General features: G+C 61.1%; 15 non-coding genes across 15 annotated transcripts; 6 read left to right on the plus strand and 9 right to left on the minus strand.

Annotated features, from left to right (window-relative positions):
• Nucleotides 1-295: 295 nt before the first annotated feature.
• Nucleotides 296-367, minus strand: TRNAE-CUC (transfer RNA glutamic acid (anticodon CUC)). The gene has a single exon. It is a non-coding gene; the product is annotated as a tRNA-Glu (tRNA).
• A 291-nt stretch (nt 368-658) lies between these two features.
• TRNAG-UCC (transfer RNA glycine (anticodon UCC)) lies at nt 659-730 on the minus strand. The gene has a single exon. It is a non-coding gene; the product is annotated as a tRNA-Gly (tRNA).
• Nucleotides 731-1466: 736 nt separating this feature from the next.
• Nucleotides 1467-1538, minus strand: TRNAD-GUC (transfer RNA aspartic acid (anticodon GUC)). The gene has a single exon. It is a non-coding gene; the product is annotated as a tRNA-Asp (tRNA).
• Nucleotides 1539-2110: 572 nt separating this feature from the next.
• TRNAL-CAG (transfer RNA leucine (anticodon CAG)) lies at nt 2111-2193 on the plus strand. The gene has a single exon. It is a non-coding gene; the product is annotated as a tRNA-Leu (tRNA).
• A 1092-nt stretch (nt 2194-3285) lies between these two features.
• TRNAG-GCC (transfer RNA glycine (anticodon GCC)) lies at nt 3286-3356 on the plus strand. The gene has a single exon. It is a non-coding gene; the product is annotated as a tRNA-Gly (tRNA).
• A 5318-nt stretch (nt 3357-8674) lies between these two features.
• On the minus strand, nt 8675-8746 carry TRNAE-CUC (transfer RNA glutamic acid (anticodon CUC)). The gene has a single exon. It is a non-coding gene; the product is annotated as a tRNA-Glu (tRNA).
• A 291-nt stretch (nt 8747-9037) lies between these two features.
• TRNAG-UCC (transfer RNA glycine (anticodon UCC)) lies at nt 9038-9109 on the minus strand. Its single transcript has one exon. It is a non-coding gene; the product is annotated as a tRNA-Gly (tRNA).
• Nucleotides 9110-9847: 738 nt separating this feature from the next.
• Nucleotides 9848-9919, minus strand: TRNAD-GUC (transfer RNA aspartic acid (anticodon GUC)). Its single transcript has one exon. It is a non-coding gene; the product is annotated as a tRNA-Asp (tRNA).
• Nucleotides 9920-10491: 572 nt separating this feature from the next.
• Nucleotides 10492-10574, plus strand: TRNAL-CAG (transfer RNA leucine (anticodon CAG)). The gene has a single exon. It is a non-coding gene; the product is annotated as a tRNA-Leu (tRNA).
• A 1092-nt stretch (nt 10575-11666) lies between these two features.
• On the plus strand, nt 11667-11737 carry TRNAG-GCC (transfer RNA glycine (anticodon GCC)). Its single transcript has one exon. It is a non-coding gene; the product is annotated as a tRNA-Gly (tRNA).
• A 5319-nt stretch (nt 11738-17056) lies between these two features.
• Nucleotides 17057-17128, minus strand: TRNAE-CUC (transfer RNA glutamic acid (anticodon CUC)). The gene has a single exon. It is a non-coding gene; the product is annotated as a tRNA-Glu (tRNA).
• Nucleotides 17129-17419: 291 nt separating this feature from the next.
• Nucleotides 17420-17491, minus strand: TRNAG-UCC (transfer RNA glycine (anticodon UCC)). Its single transcript has one exon. It is a non-coding gene; the product is annotated as a tRNA-Gly (tRNA).
• A 736-nt stretch (nt 17492-18227) lies between these two features.
• TRNAD-GUC (transfer RNA aspartic acid (anticodon GUC)) lies at nt 18228-18299 on the minus strand. Its single transcript has one exon. It is a non-coding gene; the product is annotated as a tRNA-Asp (tRNA).
• A 572-nt stretch (nt 18300-18871) lies between these two features.
• On the plus strand, nt 18872-18954 carry TRNAL-CAG (transfer RNA leucine (anticodon CAG)). Its single transcript has one exon. It is a non-coding gene; the product is annotated as a tRNA-Leu (tRNA).
• Nucleotides 18955-20061: 1107 nt separating this feature from the next.
• On the plus strand, nt 20062-20132 carry TRNAG-GCC (transfer RNA glycine (anticodon GCC)). The gene has a single exon. It is a non-coding gene; the product is annotated as a tRNA-Gly (tRNA).
• Nucleotides 20133-22680: the final 2548 nt, after the last annotated feature.

Raw genomic sequence — 22680 nt, forward strand, 5'->3', positions numbered from 1 at the left:
TGGGTGGGACGCCGAAGGCCTCGAGTGGGTGGGACGCCGAAGGCCTCGAGTGGGTGGGCGCGCGAGGCCAAAAGGTTTGGCGGGGCACGAGGGTGGAGGTTGCACGCCAGGGCCTGGGGCTGCAGGTGGAGGGTACCGGGTGGCTCTTGTCGGGGCGCGGAGGTCACGAGGAGGGGGAGAAGGAGCGGACGAGTTGGCTTGGCGCGTGGGCTAAAAGGGAGGTGGTGGTGGGGTGGGGGCGGAGTGTTTGTGGACGCGCTGGGGAGGTTGGTAGGCGGCGAGGAAGAAGAAATGCTTCCCTGACCGGGAATCGAACCCGGGCCGCGGCGGTGAGAGCGCCGAATCCTAACCACTAGACCACCAGGGAGCGTCGGGCTCCGCGTCTGGCCCGCCTCTGCTCGACCCAGCCACTGGGCGCTGCCTTGGCGCCAAGGCCCGGCCTTTCCACGTCCAGCCGCCCTCCGCCCCCGGCAAGCCACGTGCCCTAGCGTTCTTCCTGCTTGCTGGCACCCTCAAAACACTGCGCGCCTCCTCCTCGCACACGCGCGAGAAGCCGCAGGCCACCTAGCTCCCTCTTTTCTGCGCCCAGCTTCCAGTTCTCCCTCACGGGCCCAGGGAAGGAGGGCCGGCCGTGGAGCTCGGCAAAAGATGGGCCCGCTGCGTTGGCCGGGAATCGAACCCGGGTCAACTGCTTGGAAGGCAGCTATGCTCACCACTATACCACCAACGCCGCACAGCCCGGGCCGCCCCGACACGCCGGCCCCGGGCTCGCCGGAGCGCAGTCTCGCCGCCGCTGCCGCTGCCCCTGCGGCGGCCGGGCGCGGCCCTGCCCCGACGCCCCGTCCGCCAGCAGCTCTGCGCTGCCTCAGGCGCCACCGACGGTCTCCCCGGGCGCCTCAGCCGCGCCAGCCCTACGCAGCTGCCCTCGCCCACGGCCCGACCGCTTCTGGGGCTGGGGGGGGGGGTGAGGTGGGGGGGTGCGCGCTGCCGCTGCCTTGCTGCTGCCGGGCCCTCGGCTGCACGCCGCGGCCCGCGGCCCGCCTCCCTCCCCGGGCACACGACCTCTGGTTCCCGGCTCGCCAAAGCCCTTCTCCAACGGGTGTTGGGCGAGGCCACTCCCCCGCACCGAAAGGAGACGGGACTCATCCGCCCCACACCCGCCCCGGCAGCCGTGAAGCTGTGCAGGTGTGCGTCGCGTCGCAAGGAGCCCACTGCGGCAGCCACTGTGGGCGGGCCGCAATGTCGTCGGGCGCTTGTGGGGTCGACAGGAGGCCCTCGCTCGGCCGTGGCGCCCGAGCGCCCGAGCGCCCGGCGAGGAGGACGGGCAAGGGGTTGCAGGGGTGGAGGGCTGGAGGCGGTTGAGGGTGGGCAGGCCCCGCTGGAGGGCGGAGGGACGAGAAGAAGGGCCCTTGGGGCCAGGCGGCTGGACAGAGAGCGGCGCCAGCCACCAAAAAGGGGCGTGTTGCCTCCCCGTCGGGGAATCGAACCCCGGTCTCCCGCGTGACAGGCGGGGATACTCACCACTATACTAACGAGGACGGCGGCGGCCTCCTGGGCGCCCGACCGCTCTCCGGCTGCCTGCAGACGCCTACCCACACCCCTCCCCCACCCCGTCCTCGGACCCCCGCCCACCACGGGCGCCCGCCACGTGCCCGACCCGACCCGACACCACACCAAACGCGTCATCCAAGGAGGCAGCCCGGGACCCCGCCAGGGACCCGGATCCGCGTGGCGCTGGAAACTCCCAGTGCGCGCCGCCTATAGCCCCCGACGCCAGGATCGCGCCGGGAGGAGGGGCCCGAGGGGGCCGGAGAGCGCAAGCAAGGCTGTGAGGAGGAGGTGGGCGCTCGCCGTGCCACGTCCCGGGAGAAGAGGCGGAGGGGTGGGCGCGGCCGGCGGCAGAAGCTGGCCGGACGCGGCCCGGCTGGGTCCCGGGCCAGCGGTGGGCGAGGGGGCGGCGGCGGCGAGCCGGGCGCGCCGGCTGGCCTCGCTCCCCCGTTGGCCCGGACGGCCGCCCGCTGGCGCAGAGCACCGCGTCGGGCCAAGGGCATCGGTGTCCGCGTCGGCGTCGGGTCCCAGCCAGCCGAGCGGCGACGCGCCCAGGCCCGCCGTCAGGATGGCCGAGCGGTCTAAGGCGCTGCGTTCAGGTCGCAGTCTCCCCTGGAGGCGTGGGTTCGAATCCCACTCCTGACAAGCCAGCCTTTTTTGGCCCGCCCAACAAATGCTGCACCCGGCCCGTCCCAGGCCTGGACAACACCCTACCGCCTCACACTCCGCTCCTGCCTCGCACTCTTGCCAGCTCCCCAGACTCCGGCCCCCTCGACGCGACACCCACACGACGCCTCTCCCACGCAGGACCTCCTCAGCCACAGCCGCTCTTCCTGCTCAGTCCTGTGCGCCGGCCTCACAGAAACAGCCCAGGGGGAACCCTCTGGAAACTGGCGTTCAGGACACACGCCCTCCTCGCCTTCGCAGTGCAGGCCTTCGCGGCACTTCTTTCACCACCCCCCCTTGGCGCCACAGCGCATGTTCACGCGAGAAGCCGCTGCCCCGGCCGGACCCAGCCACACCCCGGCGCGCTCCCTCAGACGGCTGTCCACGAGCCAGCAGCCACTCTGCCAAAGTGCTCCTCCTCACAGCCAACGCACCGGAGCGGGACCCTTCGGGAGAGCGGCCGGCAGGAGCGCAGAAGCCAGGCTCAGACACAGACACCGCTGGTCTTTGGCGCGGCGGCGGCGGCGGCGGCGGCGGCGGCGGCGGCGGCGGCGGCGCTCCCAGGCGCCCATGTCCCACACTCGCTGTCTCCTCACAGCCCGAGCTCCCATCCCCTCTCCAGCCTGCTGCCCGCCAACGCCCGGCACGAGCGAGAAAGCCAGGCGCCAGAGGGACTTTGGGCCAGGGCCGGCGGTCGCTGAGAGGAGCGTCCGAGCTCAGCCGCACCTGCCACGCGTCGCCTGCCCTGACTGGAATCCGGGCGCAGGCCAGGCTGGGTCCGGTTCCTGGCTTCCTCCGGCGACACTGACAGTCTGGCGGCGGCCCTGGACGGCAGATTCGGAAGCGCAGGTTGGGCCGAGTCCGCCTCCGTCCCTGCGTCCCTCCTTCCCTCCGACCGCGCCGCGCCGCGCCCTGGGGGTCCTCCCCGTTCCCCCGGAGCCTCTCCTTCAGGTCACTCACCGCCTCCTGCTCACGTGGAGCGGGTGTCCGTGGGCGAGCAGCGAGCCACCAGTGTCTGGCGGTTGGCGGCGAGCGCCGCTGGGGCGGCGTCGGGCGGCGGCGGCCATCGGTGCATGGGTGGTTCAGTGGTAGAATTCTCGCCTGCCACGCGGGAGGCCCGGGTTCGATTCCCGGCCCATGCAGCGACCCAGTCCCCTTTTGGTCTCGCAGCCCACAGCGGAGCTAGGCTTCCCCTCTCCCACGCTCAAGGCACCTGTCCTACCACAGCATGCTCCCACCCGCAGCCCACCGCCGCACCTTCCCTCTCCTGGCCTGCCCACGCCGGCGCCCCCTACCCTCCGTGGGACGAAAACTTTACCCCGAGAGCCAAGCCTCCGCGAACTGACACCTTGCGGGCTCAGCCACTCTCGCGCCCACCCACCTTCCTTGTCCCTTTTCTCTTTCTTACCCTGATCCCGCTGGGGTCACACGGCTCACTGGAAGGAACACCCTACACTGGCACCCGCTCGCCCCACCTCTTCACGTTTCACCGCGCTTCCCCGCTCTCTGCCTCACTCTCCCCACACTCTGAAAGTTACACAGTGTTTGCTCAACCAGGAACCGAAAAGCTGCCACCCCTGGGAGGGCTACATTGCACTCCCCAGGAGTGTCCCCAAAGCGTTATCCTGCATGAGGAATTCCAAAGAGGAATGCCACAATATCATGGCAGAGTGCACTCTGTGTTCACTTTACGTCCCTCAGCCGAGACATTTGTCGAACACCCGCCCGCTCCCCCACCACTAAAACCACCATCACCACCAACACCCCAACAACAAGCACCACCCCCTCCCCTGAAGCCCTCCTCCCACCACTGGCACCCCACCTAGCGACACCAACCCCCAGCACCATCAAATCCTAATTTGTCAAGGGTTCTGCCCTTGCGTCAGTCCGTTTGGCCTCTTTTTTTTTTTTTTTTTGAATTTGCATTTTAATACAAGTCTAGTTGATTTACAGTATTGTGTTATTTTCAGGGGTACAGTAAACTGATTATCTTTTCAATACATGTGTATCTATACACATATATATCGTTCCTTTCCTTTACAGGTAATTACGAGACGTTGAATATACTTCTCGGTGCTGTACCGTAAATCCTGTTGTTCCTACCCGCTAACACCAGCTCCTAATTGATCCCTCCCCTACACTTTCCCCTTGGGTAACGGTAAGTTTGTTCTCTCTATCTGTGAATCTGTTTCTGTTCTGCACAGAGATTCACTTGTACTATTGTTTGGATTCCACATATATGTAGTTTTGTCCTTCTGTCTGACTTATTATACTAGGTTCAGTGCTGTCTAGGTCCATCCGTGTTGCTGCAAATGACAAGATCTCATGCTTTTTTATGGCTGAGTAATATTCCGTGAGATTGATTTTTAATACATTGAAAATATCTCTCTCTCACTCTATTTTTCTCTCTCTTATCTATTTGTGTATCTATCGATCTCTATCTATCCATCTAGCTAGCTAGCTAGCTAGCTACCTACCTATCTATATCTCATATTTCCTTAAGCCAATCATCCACGGATTGACACCTGAGATTTTTTCCCCTGTCATGGCTATGGTCCACAGTGCTGCTATGAACACTGAGGTGTATGAATCTTTCCCAATTAGAGGTTTTGTGTTTTCCGCATACATACTCAGGAGGGGGACGGCTGGATCATATGGTAACTCTCCATTGGTGCCTTCATTGTTGTTTTCGTTGTCGTTGAAGTGTAGTCGATTTCTGAGACCGTATTAGTTTCAAGTATACAGCAAAGTGATTCGGTTTAGTATGTATACTGTAGTTTCAGATTATTTTCCATTATAGGGTATTCCAGGACATTGAAGATCGTTCCCTGTGTTATTCAGCAAGTCCGTGTTGCTTCTCTATTTTATACGCAGTAGCGTGTTTCTGTTAACCCCATACTCCTAACTGATCCCTCCACTCTTCCCTTTCCCCATGCGTAACCGTCAGTTGGTTATCGATGTCTGCGGAGTGTGTTTCTGTTTTGTACATAGACAGATGTCTATTACGTTTTAGATTCCACCTGGAAGTGGATATCATATAATATTTATCTTGCTCCATATCTGACTTACTTCACATAGTGTGATAGACTCTAGGTCCATTCATGTGGCAGCGAATGACAATATTTCATCCTTCTTTGTGGCTGAGTAATATGCTATGGTAGGTTTATACAGCGCATCTTCTTAAGTCCACCGTCCGCTCATGGGCCCTTGGGTTCATTCTGGGTCTCGGCTATTGCAAATAGTGCTGCTAGGAAGGTCCTGGAGGAGGGGGGCGGTGCCTGCATCTTTTCGAAGTAGAGGTTTCATCTTTCCCACGTACGTACCCAGCAGTGGGGTTGCTGGATCATATGGTAGCTCTCCTTTGGTGCCTTCATTGTTGTTGTCGTTGTCGTTGAAGTGTAGTTGATTTCCGCTCCTGTATTAGGTCGGGTGTACAACACAGTGGTTCGGTTTGTATGTATATTGTATTTTCAGATTAGTTTCCTTCATAGGGTATTCCAGGATATTGAAGATCGCTGCCTGTGTTATTCAGCAGGTCCGTGTTGCTTCTCTATTTTATACACAGTAGCGTGTATCTGTTAATCCCACACTCCTAACTGATCCCTCCACCCTTCCCTTTCCCCTCGCATAACCGTCAGTTGGTTTTCGATGTCCGTGGAGTGTGTTTCTGTTTTGTCCACAGATTCATGTCTATTATGTTTTAGATTCCACCCGGAAGTGATATTATATAACATTTATCTTTCTCAGTCTGACTTCCTTCACGTAGTTTGATGGACTCTAGATCCATCCATGTGGCCTCAAATGACCATATGTCATCCTTCTTTATGGCTGAGTAATATTCTACGGTATATTTATGCAACGCATCTTTTTAGGTCCATCGTCCACTCATGGGCCCTTGGGTTCATTCTGGGTCTCAGCTATTGCAAACAGTGCTGCTAGGAACGTGGACGAGGGGGGCGGTGCTTGTATCTTCTCGAAGAGGAGGTTGCATCCTTCCCACATGTATAGCCTGCAGTGGGGTTGCTGGATCATGTAGTAGCTCTCCTTTGTGGCCTCTTTACATCTCGACTCCATCCTCACCTGCCACTCTCCCCAACCCACATCCCCTCAGCTCCAAACCCCGCCACACACCCTGCCACACACACACAGAAACACACAGACACACACACACAGACACACACACACACACACACACACACACACACACACACCTGAGACTTGACGGATTGAAAGTGTTTCCTGTTGAGAGATTATCTGTGTCTCTGGGGCTGTAGAATGCCCCACTCAATTTAGACCTCGCCTAGCCCCAGTCTCCTACTCTTGTTTCTGTCCTTCCCTTGCCTGTTTCCTACCCTGCTGCCCCAGCCCCAGCCCACTGGTTAGCCTGACCACCTCAAAGCACAGGCCACCTGTCTCGCCCTCTCACCCACCGCCCCGCTGGGGTCCTCTCCCACCATCGTCCTCGTACCACAGCCCACTCACCCGCCTCTGCCACCCCCCCCCCGCTTGCTATCTGCCCTACGTCGAAGACTCCAGGCTCGCTCCCCTCTACCCGCCACCAGCCCCTAGTACCCCAGCCCCTCTCTCACGCATCCTGTGCAGAAGACTCACTTCCACCACTCCTGGCCTCCCACGGGCTCCTCAGACCCACTCCTACTCCATGGCCACCCTCTTCCCTACATCGGTCCCACCCGCACACCGCACGCAATTGGGGGGCCAAGGGCAACCGCGGGCCCAAGCTTCGGCAGAGCCCCTGCCTGAGTGGCCAACTACTCTCCTAGCCAGTTCCCCGCAAGCCCCACACCTCTCCTTCGCACCTGCGCTCCACCCAGTGCCCTGGACTCGTCCTGCCACCTCCCAACCCGAGGCTCAAGGCTGGCCCTTCTCTATGGGGTCGTCTGGCTCCGTTCCCTAACCCTCGTGGGGTGGCCCCCAACCACGGCAACAAACACCTTCACCCCGTACTCTCACCCACCCACACTCACCCCGAACACACCCACAAGGGCGGTGACGAAAGCGCCTGCGGTGATGGAATGCACCCATATGCCGACAGGGGCTCCCTTCCACAGGGCAACCGGCTTGGTCTAAATCCAGCGACTCTACTGCCGCCGCCAAATGCTGCAGCTCATCGGCTGTCCACTCTGCCTCTGAAGGAAACAAGCTGTGAACCGCACACCACACCCTTTGCTGACAGACGCTCCCAAGCCTGGCCTGTGATTTACCATGGCCAGAATCCATAGGAAAGGTGAAGACAGGCTGGAGAGAGGGATGGAGTCCATCCAATAATAGATCGTAACGTGGGAATGGGGAATATTAGAAGTCAGAGCTAGGTGAGGGGTGCGTGTGTGTGTGTGTGTGACTCGTGTGTGTGTGTGTGTGTGTGTGTGTGTGTGTTTGCTGGTAGTGGAGGGGGAGGTACCGTCGGTAACATTCTTGCCTCTCTGTGACAGGACTGAGAGTACCGGGAATGCAATCCGAATACCATGTTGGCTGGTAGTGCACCCTGCCACGCATCTGTCTCCACACCCTCCCACTTGCATAGCTAAGGTTTCCCGGGCGGCATCCGGTTTCTGCCTGCTTTCTCACCTCCACTGCCCTTTCGTCCAACTACAAGCACGTGGCCAGATGCCTTTTCACACCTCCGCCTCCCGGCAGCCTGTCTGCTCCCCTGCGCGGTTCAAGACCACCGCGTCCTTGAAGCCCAACGACAGGCCCACGGGCTTCGAGGGCAGTCCAGGACCTGGCACGCAGCAGGTAAGCCATCGAGGCTGGTCGCTGGCTTGAAAGGAGACGTAAGGGACGGCCAGTCCCGGCAAGTGGCCCAACTTGGAGATGGAGGGCCCTCTCCCGCGCCTTCCGCTTTCCGTCGACGCGGCCACCAGTGATGCCGCCAACCACCACCACCGTCGCCGCCGGCACAACCTGCAGCGCCATCGCCGGCACCCTGTCCACCACGGTCACCAGCACCACCAGCACCACCAGCACAAGCAGCAGCACCACCGCCTGAGCTGGGAAGAGAGGGTGGCTTGTCAGCCGCGAGGATTGTGGTGGCAGAAGTAGTGCCGCTTGACAGTCCAAGCACGCTCGTGACCACGGCTGCGCCGGCCAGTCGTGTTTGGGGCTGGGGCAAGCGTCGGAGCAGGAGGAGTCGCCGAAGGCCTCGAGTGGGTGGGACGCCGAAGGCCTCGAGTGGGTGGGACGCCGAAGGCCTCGAGTGGGTGGGCGCGCGAGGCCAAAAGGTTTGGCGGGGCACGAGGGTGGAGGTTGCACGCCAGGGCCTGGGGCTGCAGGTGGAGGGTACCGGGTGGCTCTTGTCGGGGCGCGGAGGTCACGAGGAGGGGGAGAAGGAGCGGACGAGTTGGCTTGGCGCGTGGGCTAAAAGGGAGGTGGTGGTGGGGTGGGGGCGGAGTGTTTGTGGACGCGCTGGGGAGGTTGGTAGGCGGCGAGGAAGAAGGAATGCTTCCCTGACCGGGAATCGAACCCGGGCCGCGGCGGTGAGAGCGCCGAATCCTAACCACTAGACCACCAGGGAGCGTCGGGCTCCGCGTCTGGCCCGCCTCTGCTCGACCCAGCCACTGGGCGCTGCCTTGGCGCCAAGGCCCGGCCTTTCCACGTCCAGCCGCCCTCCGCCCCCGGCAAGCCACGTGCCCTAGCGTTCTTCCTGCTTGCTGGCACCCTCAAAACACTGCGCGCCTCCTCCTCGCACACGCGCGAGAAGCCGCAGGCCACCTAGCTCCCTCTTTTCTGCGCCCAGCTTCCAGTTCTCCCTCACGGGCCCAGGGAAGGAGGGCCGGCCGTGGAGCTCGGCAAAAGATGGGCCCGCTGCGTTGGCCGGGAATCGAACCCGGGTCAACTGCTTGGAAGGCAGCTATGCTCACCACTATACCACCAACGCCGCACAGCCCGGGCCGCCCCGACACGCCGGCCCCGGGCTCGCCGGAGCGCAGTCTCGCCGCCGCTGCCGCTGCCCCTGCGGCGGCCGGGCGCGGCCCTGCCCCGACGCCCCGTCCGCCAGCAGCTCTGCGCTGCCTCAGGCGCCACCGACGGTCTCCCCGGGCGCCTCAGCCGCGCCAGCCCTACGCAGCTGCCCTCGCCCACGGCCCGACCGCTTCTGGGGCTGGGGGGGGGGGGGTGAGGTGGGGGGGTGCGCGCTGCCGCTGCCTTGCTGCTGCCGGGCCCTCGGCTGCACGCCGCGGCCCGCGGCCCGCCTCCCTCCCCGGGCACACGACCTCTGGTTCCCGGCTCGCCAAAGCCCTTCTCCAACGGGTGTTGGGCGAGGCCACTCCCCCGCACCGAAAGGAGACGGGACTCATCCGCCCCACACCCGCCCCGGCAGCCGTGAAGCTGTGCAGGTGTGCGTCGCGTCGCAAGGAGCCCACTGCGGCAGCCACTGTGGGCGGGCCGCAATGTCGTCGGGCGCTTGTGGGGTCGACAGGAGGCCCTCGCTCGGCCGTGGCGCCCGAGCGCCCGAGCGCCCGGCGAGGAGGACGGGCAAGGGGTTGCAGGGGTGGAGGGCTGGAGGCGGTTGAGGGTGGGCAGGCCCCGCTGGAGGGCGGAGGGACGAGAAGAAGGGCCCTTGGGGCCAGGCGGCTGGACAGAGAGCGGCGCCAGCCACCAAAAAGGGGCGTGTTGCCTCCCCGTCGGGGAATCGAACCCCGGTCTCCCGCGTGACAGGCGGGGATACTCACCACTATACTAACGAGGACGGCGGCGGCCTCCTGGGCGCCCGACCGCTCTCCGGCTGCCTGCAGACGCCTACCCACACCCCTCCCCCACCCCGTCCTCGGACCCCCGCCCACCACGGGCGCCCGCCACGTGCCCGACCCGACCCGACACCACACCAAACGCGTCATCCAAGGAGGCAGCCCGGGACCCCGCCAGGGACCCGGATCCGCGTGGCGCTGGAAACTCCCAGTGCGCGCCGCCTATAGCCCCCGACGCCAGGATCGCGCCGGGAGGAGGGGCCCGAGGGGGCCGGAGAGCGCAAGCAAGGCTGTGAGGAGGAGGTGGGCGCTCGCCGTGCCACGTCCCGGGAGAAGAGGCGGAGGGGTGGGCGCGGCCGGCGGCAGAAGCTGGCCGGACGCGGCCCGGCTGGGTCCCGGGCCAGGGGTGGGCGAGGGGGCGGCGGCGGCGAGCCGGGCGCGCCGGCTGGCCTCGCTCCCCCGTTGGCCCGGACGGCCGCCCGCTGGCGCAGAGCACCGCGTCGGGCCAAGGGCATCGGTGTCCGCGTCGGCGTCGGGTCCCAGCCAGCCGAGCGGCGACGCGCCCAGGCCCGCCGTCAGGATGGCCGAGCGGTCTAAGGCGCTGCGTTCAGGTCGCAGTCTCCCCTGGAGGCGTGGGTTCGAATCCCACTCCTGACAAGCCAGCCTTTTTTGGCCCGCCCAACAAATGCTGCACCCGGCCCGTCCCAGGCCTGGACAACACCCTACCGCCTCACACTCCGCTCCTGCCTCGCACTCTTGCCAGCTCCCCAGACTCCGGCCCCCTCGACGCGACACCCACACGACGCCTCTCCCACGCAGGACCTCCTCAGCCACAGCCGCTCTTCCTGCTCAGTCCTGTGCGCCGGCCTCACAGAAACAGCCCAGGGGGAACCCTCTGGAAACTGGCGTTCAGGACACACGCCCTCCTCGCCTTCGCAGTGCAGGCCTTCGCGGCACTTCTTTCACCACCCCCCCTTGGCGCCACAGCGCATGTTCACGCGAGAAGCCGCTGCCCCGGCCGGACCCAGCCACACCCCGGCGCGCTCCCTCAGACGGCTGTCCACGAGCCAGCAGCCACTCTGCCAAAGTGCTCCTCCTCACAGCCAACGCACCGGAGCGGGACCCTTCGGGAGAGCGGCCGGCAGGAGCGCAGAAGCCAGGCTCAGACACAGACACCGCTGGTCTTTGGCGCGGCGGCGGCGGCGGCGGCGGCGGCGGCGGCGGCGGCGGCGGCGCTCCCAGGCGCCCATGTCCCACACTCGCTGTCTCCTCACAGCCCGAGCTCCCATCCCCTCTCCAGCCTGCTGCCCGCCAACGCCCGGCACGAGCGAGAAAGCCAGGCGCCAGAGGGACTTTGGGCCAGGGCCGGCGGTCGCTGAGAGGAGCGTCCGAGCTCAGCCGCACCTGCCACGCGTCGCCTGCCCTGACTGGAATCCGGGCGCAGGCCAGGCTGGGTCCGGTTCCTGGCTTCCTCCGGCGACACTGACAGTCTGGCGGCGGCCCTGGACGGCAGATTCGGAAGCGCAGGTTGGGCCGAGTCCGCCTCCGTCCCTGCGTCCCTCCTTCCCTCCGACCGCGCCGCGCCGCGCCCTGGGGGTCCTCCCCGTTCCCCCGGAGCCTCTCCTTCAGGTCACTCACCGCCTCCTGCTCACGTGGAGCGGGTGTCCGTGGGCGAGCAGCGAGCCACCAGTGTCTGGCGGTTGGCGGCGAGCGCCGCTGGGGCGGCGTCGGGCGGCGGCGGCCATCGGTGCATGGGTGGTTCAGTGGTAGAATTCTCGCCTGCCACGCGGGAGGCCCGGGTTCGATTCCCGGCCCATGCAGCGACCCAGTCCCCTTTTGGTCTCGCAGCCCACAGCGGAGCTAGGCTTCCCCTCTCCCACGCTCAAGGCACCTGTCCTACCACAGCATGCTCCCACCCGCAGCCCACCGCCGCACCTTCCCTCTCCTGGCCTGCCCACGCCGGCGCCCCCTACCCTCCGTGGGACGAAAACTTTACCCCGAGAGCCAAGCCTCCGCGAACTGACACCTTGCGGGCTCAGCCACTCTCGCGCCCACCCACCTTCCTTGTCCCTTTTCTCTTTCTTACCCTGATCCCGCTGGGGTCACACGGCTCACTGGAAGGAACACCCTACACTGGCACCCGCTCGCCCCACCTCTTCACGTTTCACCGCGCTTCCCCGCTCTCTGCCTCACTCTCCCCACACTCTGAAAGTTACACAGTGTTTGCTCAACCAGGAACCGAAAAGCTGCCACCCCTGGGAGGGCTACATTGCACTCCCCAGGAGTGTCCCCAAAGCGTTATCCTGCATGAGGAATTCCAAAGAGGAATGCCACAATATCATGGCAGAGTGCACTCTGTGTTCACTTTACGTCCCTCAGCCGAGACATTTGTCGAACACCCGCCCGCTCCCCCACCACTAAAACCACCATCACCACCAACACCCCAACAACAAGCACCACCCCCTCCCCTGAAGCCCTCCTCCCACCACTGGCACCCCACCTAGCGACACCAACCCCCAGCACCATCAAATCCTAATTTGTCAAGGGTTCTGCCCTTGCGTCAGTCCGTTTGGCCTCTTTTTTTTTTTTTTTTGAATTTGCATTTTAATACAAGTCTAGTTGATTTACAGTATTGTGTTATTTTCAGGGGTACAGTAAACTGATTATCTTTTCAATACATGTGTATCTATACACATATATATCGTTCCTTTCCTTTACAGGTAATTACGAGACGTTGAATATACTTCTCGGTGCTGTACCGTAAATCCTGTTGTTCCTACCCGCTAACACCAGCTCCTAATTGATCCCTCCCCTACACTTTCCCCTTGGGTAACGGTAAGTTTGTTCTCTCTATCTGTGAATCTGTTTCTGTTCTGCACAGAGATTCACTTGTACTATTGTTTGGATTCCACATATATGTAGTTTTGTCCTTCTGTCTGACTTATTATACTAGGTTCAGTGCTGTCTAGGTCCATCCGTGTTGCTGCAAATGACAAGATCTCATGCTTTTTTATGGCTGAGTAATATTCCGTGAGATTGATTTTTAATACATTGAAAATATCTCTCTCTCACTCTATTTTTCTCTCTCTTATCTATTTGTGTATCTATCGATCTCTATCTATCCATCTAGCTAGCTAGCTAGCTAGCTACCTACCTATCTATATCTCATATTTCCTTAAGCCAATCATCCACGGATTGACACCTGAGATTTTTTCCCCTGTCATGGCTATGGTCCACAGTGCTGCTATGAACACTGAGGTGTATGAATCTTTCCCAATTAGAGGTTTTGTGTTTTCCGCATACATACTCAGGAGGGGGACGGCTGGATCATATGGTAACTCTCCATTGGTGCCTTCATTGTTGTTTTCGTTGTCGTTGAAGTGTAGTCGATTTCTGAGACCGTATTAGTTTCAAGTATACAGCAAAGTGATTCGGTTTAGTATGTATACTGTAGTTTCAGATTATTTTCCATTATAGGGTATTCCAGGACATTGAAGATCGTTCCCTGTGTTATTCAGCAAGTCCGTGTTGCTTCTCTATTTTATACGCAGTAGCGTGTTTCTGTTAACCCCATACTCCTAACTGATCCCTCCACTCTTCCCTTTCCCCATGCGTAACCGTCAGTTGGTTATCGATGTCTGCGGAGTGTGTTTCTGTTTTGTACATAGACAGATGTCTATTACGTTTTAGATTCCACCTGGAAGTGGATATCATATAATATTTATCTTGCTCCATATCTGACTTACTTCACATAGTGTGATAGACTCTAGGTCCATTCATGTGGCAGCGAATGACAATATTTCATCCTTCTTTGTGGCTGAGTAATATGCTATGGTAGGTTTATACAGCGCATCTTCTTAAGTCCACCGTCCGCTCATGGGCCCTTGGGTTCATTCTGGGTCTCGGCTATTGCAAATAGTGCTGCTAGGAAGGTCCTGGAGGAGGGGGGCGGTGCCTGCATCTTTTCGAAGTAGAGGTTTCATCTTTCCCACGTACGTACCCAGCAGTGGGGTTGCTGGATCATATGGTAGCTCTCCTTTGGTGCCTTCATTGTTGTTGTCGTTGTCGTTGAAGTGTAGTTGATTTCCGCTCCTGTATTAGGTCGGGTGTACAACACAGTGGTTCGGTTTGTATGTATATTGTATTTTCAGATTAGTTTCCTTCATAGGGTATTCCAGGATATTGAAGATCGCTGCCTGTGTTATTCAGCAGGTCCGTGTTGCTTCTCTATTTTATACACAGTAGCGTGTATCTGTTAATCCCACACTCCTAACTGATCCCTCCACCCTTCCCTTTCCCCTCGCATAACCGTCAGTTGGTTTTCGATGTCCGTGGAGTGTGTTTCTGTTTTGTCCACAGATTCATGTCTATTATGTTTTAGATTCCACCCGGAAGTGATATTATATAACATTTATCTTTCTCAGTCTGACTTCCTTCACGTAGTTTGATGGACTCTAGATCCATCCATGTGGCCTCAAATGACCATATGTCATCCTTCTTTATGGCTGAGTAATATTCTACGGTATATTTATGCAACGCATCTTTTTAGGTCCATCGTCCACTCATGGGCCCTTGGGTTCATTCTGGGTCTCAGCTATTGCAAACAGTGCTGCTAGGAACGTGGACGAGGGGGGCGGTGCTTGTATCTTCTCGAAGAGGAGGTTGCATCCTTCCCACATGTATAGCCTGCAGTGGGGTTGCTGGATCATGTAGTAGCTCTCCTTTGTGGCCTCTTTACATCTCGACTCCATCCTCACCTGCCACTCTCCCCAACCCACATCCCCTCAGCTCCAAACCCCGCCACACACCCTGCCACACACACACAGAAACACACAGACACACACACACAGACACACACACACACACACACACACACACACACACACCTACCTGAGACTTGACGGATTGAAAGTGTTTCCTGTTGAGAGATTATCTGTGTCTCTGGGGCTGTAGAATGCCCCACTCAATTTAGACCTCGCCTAGCCCCAGTCTCCTACTCTTGTTTCTGTCCTTCCCTTGCCTGTTTCCTACCCTGCTGCCCCAGCCCCAGCCCACTGGTTAGCCTGACCACCTCAAAGCACAGGCCACCTGTCTCGCCCTCTCACCCACCGCCCCGCTGGGGTCCTCTCCCACCATCGTCCTCGTACCACAGCCCACTCACCCGCCTCTGCCACCCCCCCCCCGCTTGCTATCTGCCCTACGTCGAAGACTCCAGGCTCGCTCCCCTCTACCCGCCACCAGCCCCTAGTACCCCAGCCCCTCTCTCACGCATCCTGTGCAGAAGACTCACTTCCACCACTCCTGGCCTCCCACGGGCTCCTCAGACCCACTCCTACTCCATGGCCACCCTCTTCCCTACATCGGTCCCACCCGCACACCGCACGCAATTGGGGGGCCAAGGGCAACCGCGGGCCCAAGCTTCGGCAGAGCCCCTGCCTGAGTGGCCAACTACTCTCCTAGCCAGTTCCCCGCAAGCCCCACACCTCTCCTTCGCACCTGCGCTCCACCCAGTGCCCTGGACTCGTCCTGCCACCTCCCAACCCGAGGCTCAAGGCTGGCCCTTCTCTATGGGGTCGTCTGGCTCCGTTCCCTAACCCTCGTGGGGTGGCCCCCAACCACGGCAACAAACACCTTCACCCCGTACTCTCACCCACCCACACTCACCCCGAACACACCCACAAGGGCGGTGACGAAAGCGCCTGCGGTGATGGAATGCACCCATATGCCGACAGGGGCTCCCTTCCACAGGGCAACCGGCTTGGTCTAAATCCAGCGACTCTACTGCCGCCGCCAAATGCTGCAGCTCATCGGCTGTCCACTCTGCCTCTGAAGGAAACAAGCTGTGAACCGCACACCACACCCTTTGCTGACAGACGCTCCCAAGCCTGGCCTGTGATTTACCATGGCCAGAATCCATAGGAAAGGTGAAGACAGGCTGGAGAGAGGGATGGAGTCCATCCAATAATAGATCGTAACGTGGGAATGGGGAATATTAGAAGTCAGAGCTAGGTGAGGGGTGCGTGTGTGTGTGTGTGTGACTCGTGTGTGTGTGTGTGTGTGTGTGTGTGTGTGTTTGCTGGTAGTGGAGGGGGAGGTACCGTCGGTAACATTCTTGCCTCTCTGTGACAGGACTGAGAGTACCGGGAATGCAATCCGAATACCATGTTGGCTGGTAGTGCACCCTGCCACGCATCTGTCTCCACACCCTCCCACTTGCATAGCTAAGGTTTCCCGGGCGGCATCCGGTTTCTGCCTGCTTTCTCACCTCCACTGCCCTTTCGTCCAACTACAAGCACGTGGCCAGATGCCTTTTCACACCTCCGCCTCCCGGCAGCCTGTCTGCTCCCCTGCGCGGTTCAAGACCACCGCGTCCTTGAAGCCCAACGACAGGCCCACGGGCTTCGAGGGCAGTCCAGGACCTGGCACGCAGCAGGTAAGCCATCGAGGCTGGTCGCTGGCTTGAAAGGAGACGTAAGGGACGGCCAGTCCCGGCAAGTGGCCCAACTTGGAGATGGAGGGCCCTCTCCCGCGCCTTCCGCTTTCCGTCGACGCGGCCACCAGTGATGCCGCCAACCACCACCACCGTCGCCGCCGGCACAACCTGCAGCGCCATCGCCGGCACCCTGTCCACCACGGTCACCAGCACCACCAGCACCACCAGCACAAGCAGCAGCACCACCGCCTGAGCTGGGAAGAGAGGGTGGCTTGTCAGCCGCGAGGATTGTGGTGGCAGAAGTAGTGCCGCTTGACAGTCCAAGCACGCTCGTGACCACGGCTGCGCCGGCCAGTCGTGTTTGGGGCTGGGGCAAGCGTCGGAGCAGGAGGAGTCGCCGAAGGCCTCGAGTGGGTGGGACGCCGAAGGCCTCGAGTGGGTGGGACGCCGAAGGCCTCGAGTGGGTGGGCGCGCGAGGCCAAAAGGTTTGGCGGGGCACGAGGGTGGAGGTTGCACGCCAGGGCCTGGGGCTGCAGGTGGAGGGTACCGGGTGGCTCTTGTCGGGGCGCGGAGGTCACGAGGAGGGGGAGAAGGAGCGGACGAGTTGGCTTGGCGCGTGGGCTAAAAGGGAGGTGGTGGTGGGGTGGGGGCGGAGTGTTTGTGGACGCGCTGGGGAGGTTGGTAGGCGGCGAGGAAGAAGAAATGCTTCCCTGACCGGGAATCGAACCCGGGCCGCGGCGGTGAGAGCGCCGAATCCTAACCACTAGACCACCAGGGAGCGTCGGGCTCCGCGTCTGGCCCGCCTCTGCTCGACCCAGCCACTGGGCGCTGCCTTGGCGCCAAGGCCCGGCCTTTCCACGTCCAGCCGCCCTCCGCCCCCGGCAAGCCACGTGCCCTAGCGTTCTTCCTGCTTGCTGGCACCCTCAAAACACTGCGCGCCTCCTCCTCGCACACGCGCGAGAAGCCGCAGGCCACCTAGCTCCCTCTTTTCTGCGCCCAGCTTCCAGTTCTCCCTCACGGGCCCAGGGAAGGAGGGCCGGCCGTGGAGCTCGGCAAAAGATGGGCCCGCTGCGTTGGCCGGGAATCGAACCCGGGTCAACTGCTTGGAAGGCAGCTATGCTCACCACTATACCACCAACGCCGCACAGCCCGGGCCGCCCCGACACGCCGGCCCCGGGCTCGCCGGAGCGCAGTCTCGCCGCCGCTGCCGCTGCCCCTGCGGCGGCCGGGCGCGGCCCTGCCCCGACGCCCCGTCCGCCAGCAGCTCTGCGCTGCCTCAGGCGCCACCGACGGTCTCCCCGGGCGCCTCAGCCGCGCCAGCCCTACGCAGCTGCCCTCGCCCACGGCCCGACCGCTTCTGGGGCTGGGGGGGGGGGTGAGGTGGGGGGGTGCGCGCTGCCGCTGCCTTGCTGCTGCCGGGCCCTCGGCTGCACGCCGCGGCCCGCGGCCCGCCTCCCTCCCCGGGCACACGACCTCTGGTTCCCGGCTCGCCAAAGCCCTTCTCCAACGGGTGTTGGGCGAGGCCACTCCCCCGCACCGAAAGGAGACGGGACTCATCCGCCCCACACCCGCCCCGGCAGCCGTGAAGCTGTGCAGGTGTGCGTCGCGTCGCAAGGAGCCCACTGCGGCAGCCACTGTGGGCGGGCCGCAATGTCGTCGGGCGCTTGTGGGGTCGACAGGAGGCCCTCGCTCGGCCGTGGCGCCCGAGCGCCCGAGCGCCCGGCGAGGAGGACGGGCAAGGGGTTGCAGGGGTGGAGGGCTGGAGGCGGTTGAGGGTGGGCAGGCCCCGCTGGAGGGCGGAGGGACGAGAAGAAGGGCCCTTGGGGCCAGGCGGCTGGACAGAGAGCGGCGCCAGCCACCAAAAAGGGGCGTGTTGCCTCCCCGTCGGGGAATCGAACCCCGGTCTCCCGCGTGACAGGCGGGGATACTCACCACTATACTAACGAGGACGGCGGCGGCCTCCTGGGCGCCCGACCGCTCTCCGGCTGCCTGCAGACGCCTACCCACACCCCTCCCCCACCCCGTCCTCGGACCCCCGCCCACCACGGGCGCCCGCCACGTGCCCGACCCGACCCGACACCACACCAAACGCGTCATCCAAGGAGGCAGCCCGGGACCCCGCCAGGGACCCGGATCCGCGTGGCGCTGGAAACTCCCAGTGCGCGCCGCCTATAGCCCCCGACGCCAGGATCGCGCCGGGAGGAGGGGCCCGAGGGGGCCGGAGAGCGCAAGCAAGGCTGTGAGGAGGAGGTGGGCGCTCGCCGTGCCACGTCCCGGGAGAAGAGGCGGAGGGGTGGGCGCGGCCGGCGGCAGAAGCTGGCCGGACGCGGCCCGGCTGGGTCCCGGGCCAGGGGTGGGCGAGGGGGCGGCGGCGGCGAGCCGGGCGCGCCGGCTGGCCTCGCTCCCCCGTTGGCCCGGACGGCCGCCCGCTGGCGCAGAGCACCGCGTCGGGCCAAGGGCATCGGTGTCCGCGTCGGCGTCGGGTCCCAGCCAGCCGAGCGGCGACGCGCCCAGGCCCGCCGTCAGGATGGCCGAGCGGTCTAAGGCGCTGCGTTCAGGTCGCAGTCTCCCCTGGAGGCGTGGGTTCGAATCCCACTCCTGACAAGCCAGCCTTTTTTGGCCCGCCCAACAAATGCTGCACCCGGCCCGTCCCAGGCCTGGACAACACCCTACCGCCTCACACTCCGCTCCTGCCTCGCACTCTTGCCAGCTCCCCAGACTCCGGCCCCCTCGACGCGACACCCACACGACGCCTCTCCCACGCAGGACCTCCTCAGCCACAGCCGCTCTTCCTGCTCAGTCCTGTGCGCCGGCCTCACAGAAACAGCCCAGGGGGAACCCTCTGGAAACTGGCGTTCAGGACACACGCCCTCCTCGCCTTCGCAGTGCAGGCCTTCGCGGCACTTCTTTCACCACCCCCCCTTGGCGCCACAGCGCATGTTCACGCGAGAAGCCGCTGCCCCGGCCGGACCCAGCCACACCCCGGCGCGCTCCCTCAGACGGCTGTCCACGAGCCAGCAGCCACTCTGCCAAAGTGCTCCTCCTCACAGCCAACGCACCGGAGCGGGACCCTTCGGGAGAGCGGCCGGCAGGAGCGCAGAAGCCAGGCTCAGACACAGACACCGCTGGTCTTTGGCGCGGCGGCGGCGGCGGCGGCGGCGGCGGCGGCGGCGGCGGCGGCGGCGGCGGCGGCGGCGCTCCCAGGCGCCCATGTCCCACACTCGCTGTCTCCTCACAGCCCGAGCTCCCATCCCCTCTCCAGCCTGCTGCCCGCCAACGCCCGGCACGAGCGAGAAAGCCAGGCGCCAGAGGGACTTTGGGCCAGGGCCGGCGGTCGCTGAGAGGAGCGTCCGAGCTCAGCCGCACCTGCCACGCGTCGCCTGCCCTGACTGGAATCCGGGCGCAGGCCAGGCTGGGTCCGGTTCCTGGCTTCCTCCGGCGACACTGACAGTCTGGCGGCGGCCCTGGACGGCAGATTCGGAAGCGCAGGTTGGGCCGAGTCCGCCTCCGTCCCTGCGTCCCTCCTTCCCTCCGACCGCGCCGCGCCGCGCCCTGGGGGTCCTCCCCGTTCCCCCGGAGCCTCTCCTTCAGGTCACTCACCGCCTCCTGCTCACGTGGAGCGGGTGTCCGTGGGCGAGCAGCGAGCCACCAGTGTCTGGCGGTTGGCGGCGAGCGCCGCTGGGGCGGCGTCGGGCGGCGGCGGCCATCGGTGCATGGGTGGTTCAGTGGTAGAATTCTCGCCTGCCACGCGGGAGGCCCGGGTTCGATTCCCGGCCCATGCAGCGACCCAGTCCCCTTTTGGTCTCGCAGCCCACAGCGGAGCTAGGCTTCCCCTCTCCCACGCTCAAGGCACCTGTCCTACCACAGCATGCTCCCACCCGCAGCCCACCGCCGCACCTTCCCTCTCCTGGCCTGCCCACGCCGGCGCCCCCTACCCTCCGTGGGACGAAAACTTTACCCCGAGAGCCAAGCCTCCGCGAACTGACACCTTGCGGGCTCAGCCACTCTCGCGCCCACCCACCTTCCTTGTCCCTTTTCTCTTTCTTACCCTGATCCCGCTGGGGTCACACGGCTCACTGGAAGGAACACCCTACACTGGCACCCGCTCGCCCCACCTCTTCACGTTTCACCGCGCTTCCCCGCTCTCTGCCTCACTCTCCCCACACTCTGAAAGTTACACAGTGTTTGCTCAACCAGGAACCGAAAAGCTGCCACCCCTGGGAGGGCTACATTGCACTCCCCAGGAGTGTCCCCAAAGCTTTATCCTGCATGAGGAATTCCAAAGAGGAATGCCACAATATCATGGCAGAGTGCACTCTGTGTTCACTTTACGTCCCTCAGCCGAGACATTTGTCGAACACCCGCCCGCTCCCCCACCACTAAAACCACCATCACCACCAACACCCCAACAACAAGCACCACCCCCTCCCCTGAAGCCCTCCTCCCACCACTGGCACCCCACCTAGCGACACCAACCCCCAGCACCATCAAATCCTAATTTGTCAAGGGTTCTGCCCTTGCGTCAGTCCGTTTGGCCTCTTTTTTTTTTTTTTTTGAATTTGCATTTTAATACAAGTCTAGTTGATTTACAGTATTGTGTTATTTTCAGGGGTACAGTAAACTGATTATCTTTTCAATACATGTGTATCTATACACATATATATCGTTCCTTTCCTTTACAGGTAATTACGAGACGTTGAATATACTTCTCGGTGCTGTACCGTAAATCCTGTTGTTCCTACCCGCTAACACCAGCTCCTAATTGATCCCTCCCCTACACTTTCCCCTTGGGTAACGGTAAGTTTGTTCTCTCTATCTGTGAATCTGTTTCTGTTCTGCACAGAGATTCACTTGTACTATTGTTTGGATTCCACATATATGTAGTTTTGTCCTTCTGTCTGACTTATTATACTAGGTTCAGTGCTGTCTAGGTCCATCCGTGTTGCTGCAAATGACAAGATCTCATGCTTTTTTATGGCTGAGTAATATTCCGTGAGATTGATTTTAATGCATTGAGAATATCTCTCTCTCACTCTATTTTTCCCTCTCTTATCTATTTGTGTATCTATCGATATCTATCTATCCATCTATCTATCTAGCTACCTACCTACCTACCTATCTATATCTCATATTTCCTTAAGCCAATCATCCACGGATTGACACCTGAGATTATTTCCCCTGTCATGGTTATGGTCCACAGTGCTGCTATGAACACTGAGGTGTATGAATCTTTCCCAATTAGAGGTTTTGTGTTTTCCGCATACATACTCAGGAGGGGGACGGCTGGATCATATGGTAACTCTCCATTGGTGCCTTCATTGTTGTTTTCGTTGTCGTTGAAGTGTAGTCGATTTCTGAGACCGTATTAGTTTCAAGTATACAGCAAAGTGATTCGGTTTAGTATGTATACTGTAGTTTCAGATTATTTTCCATTATAGGGTATTCCAGGACATTGAAGATCGTTCCCTGTGTTATTCAGCAAGTCCGTGTTGCTTCTCTATTTTATACGCAGTAGCGTGTTTCTGTTAACCCCATACTCCTAACTGATCCCTCCACTCTTCCCTTTCCCCATGCGTAACCATCAGTTGGTTATCGATGTCTGCGGAGTGTGTTTCTGTTTTGTACATAGACAAAAGTCTATTATGTTTTAGATTCCACCCGGAAGTGATATTATATAATATTTATCTTTCTCAGTCTGACTTCCTTCGCGTATTTTGATGGACTCTAGATCCATCCATGTGGCCTCAAATGACAATATGACATCCTTCTTTATGGCTGAGTAATATTCTACGGTATATTTATGCAATGCATCTTTTAAGGTCCATCGTCCAGTCATGGGCCCTTCGGTTCATTCTGGGTTTCAGCTATTGCAAACAGTGCTGCTAATAACGTGGTCGATGGGGGCGGTGCTTGCATCCTGAATCTGAGGTTTCATCTTTCCCACATGTATAGCCTGCAGTGAGGTTGCTGGATCATGTGGTATCTCTCCTTTGTGGCCTCTTTACATCTCGACTCCATCCTCACCTGCCGCTCTCCCAATCCAACATCCCCTCTGCCCCACACCCCGCCACGCACAAAGAGAAACACACACAGACTCACACACACACACACACACACACTAGAGTCAAACACACACACACAGGCCCCCCTCACCTGGCTATTACCTCTAATATTACCCATTCTCATGTTACTATCTATTATTGGATGGACTCCATCCCACTCTTCAGCCTGTCTTCACCTTCTCCTATGGATAATGGTCATGGTAAATCACAGGTCAGGCTTGGGAGCGTCTGTCAGCAAAGGGTGTGGTGTGCGGTTCACAGCTTGTTT

Source organism: Vicugna pacos, chromosome 21 (assembly GCF_048564905.1).
Source record: "Vicugna pacos chromosome 21, VicPac4, whole genome shotgun sequence".
NCBI classification, from domain to species: Eukaryota; Metazoa; Chordata; class Mammalia; order Artiodactyla; family Camelidae; genus Vicugna; species Vicugna pacos.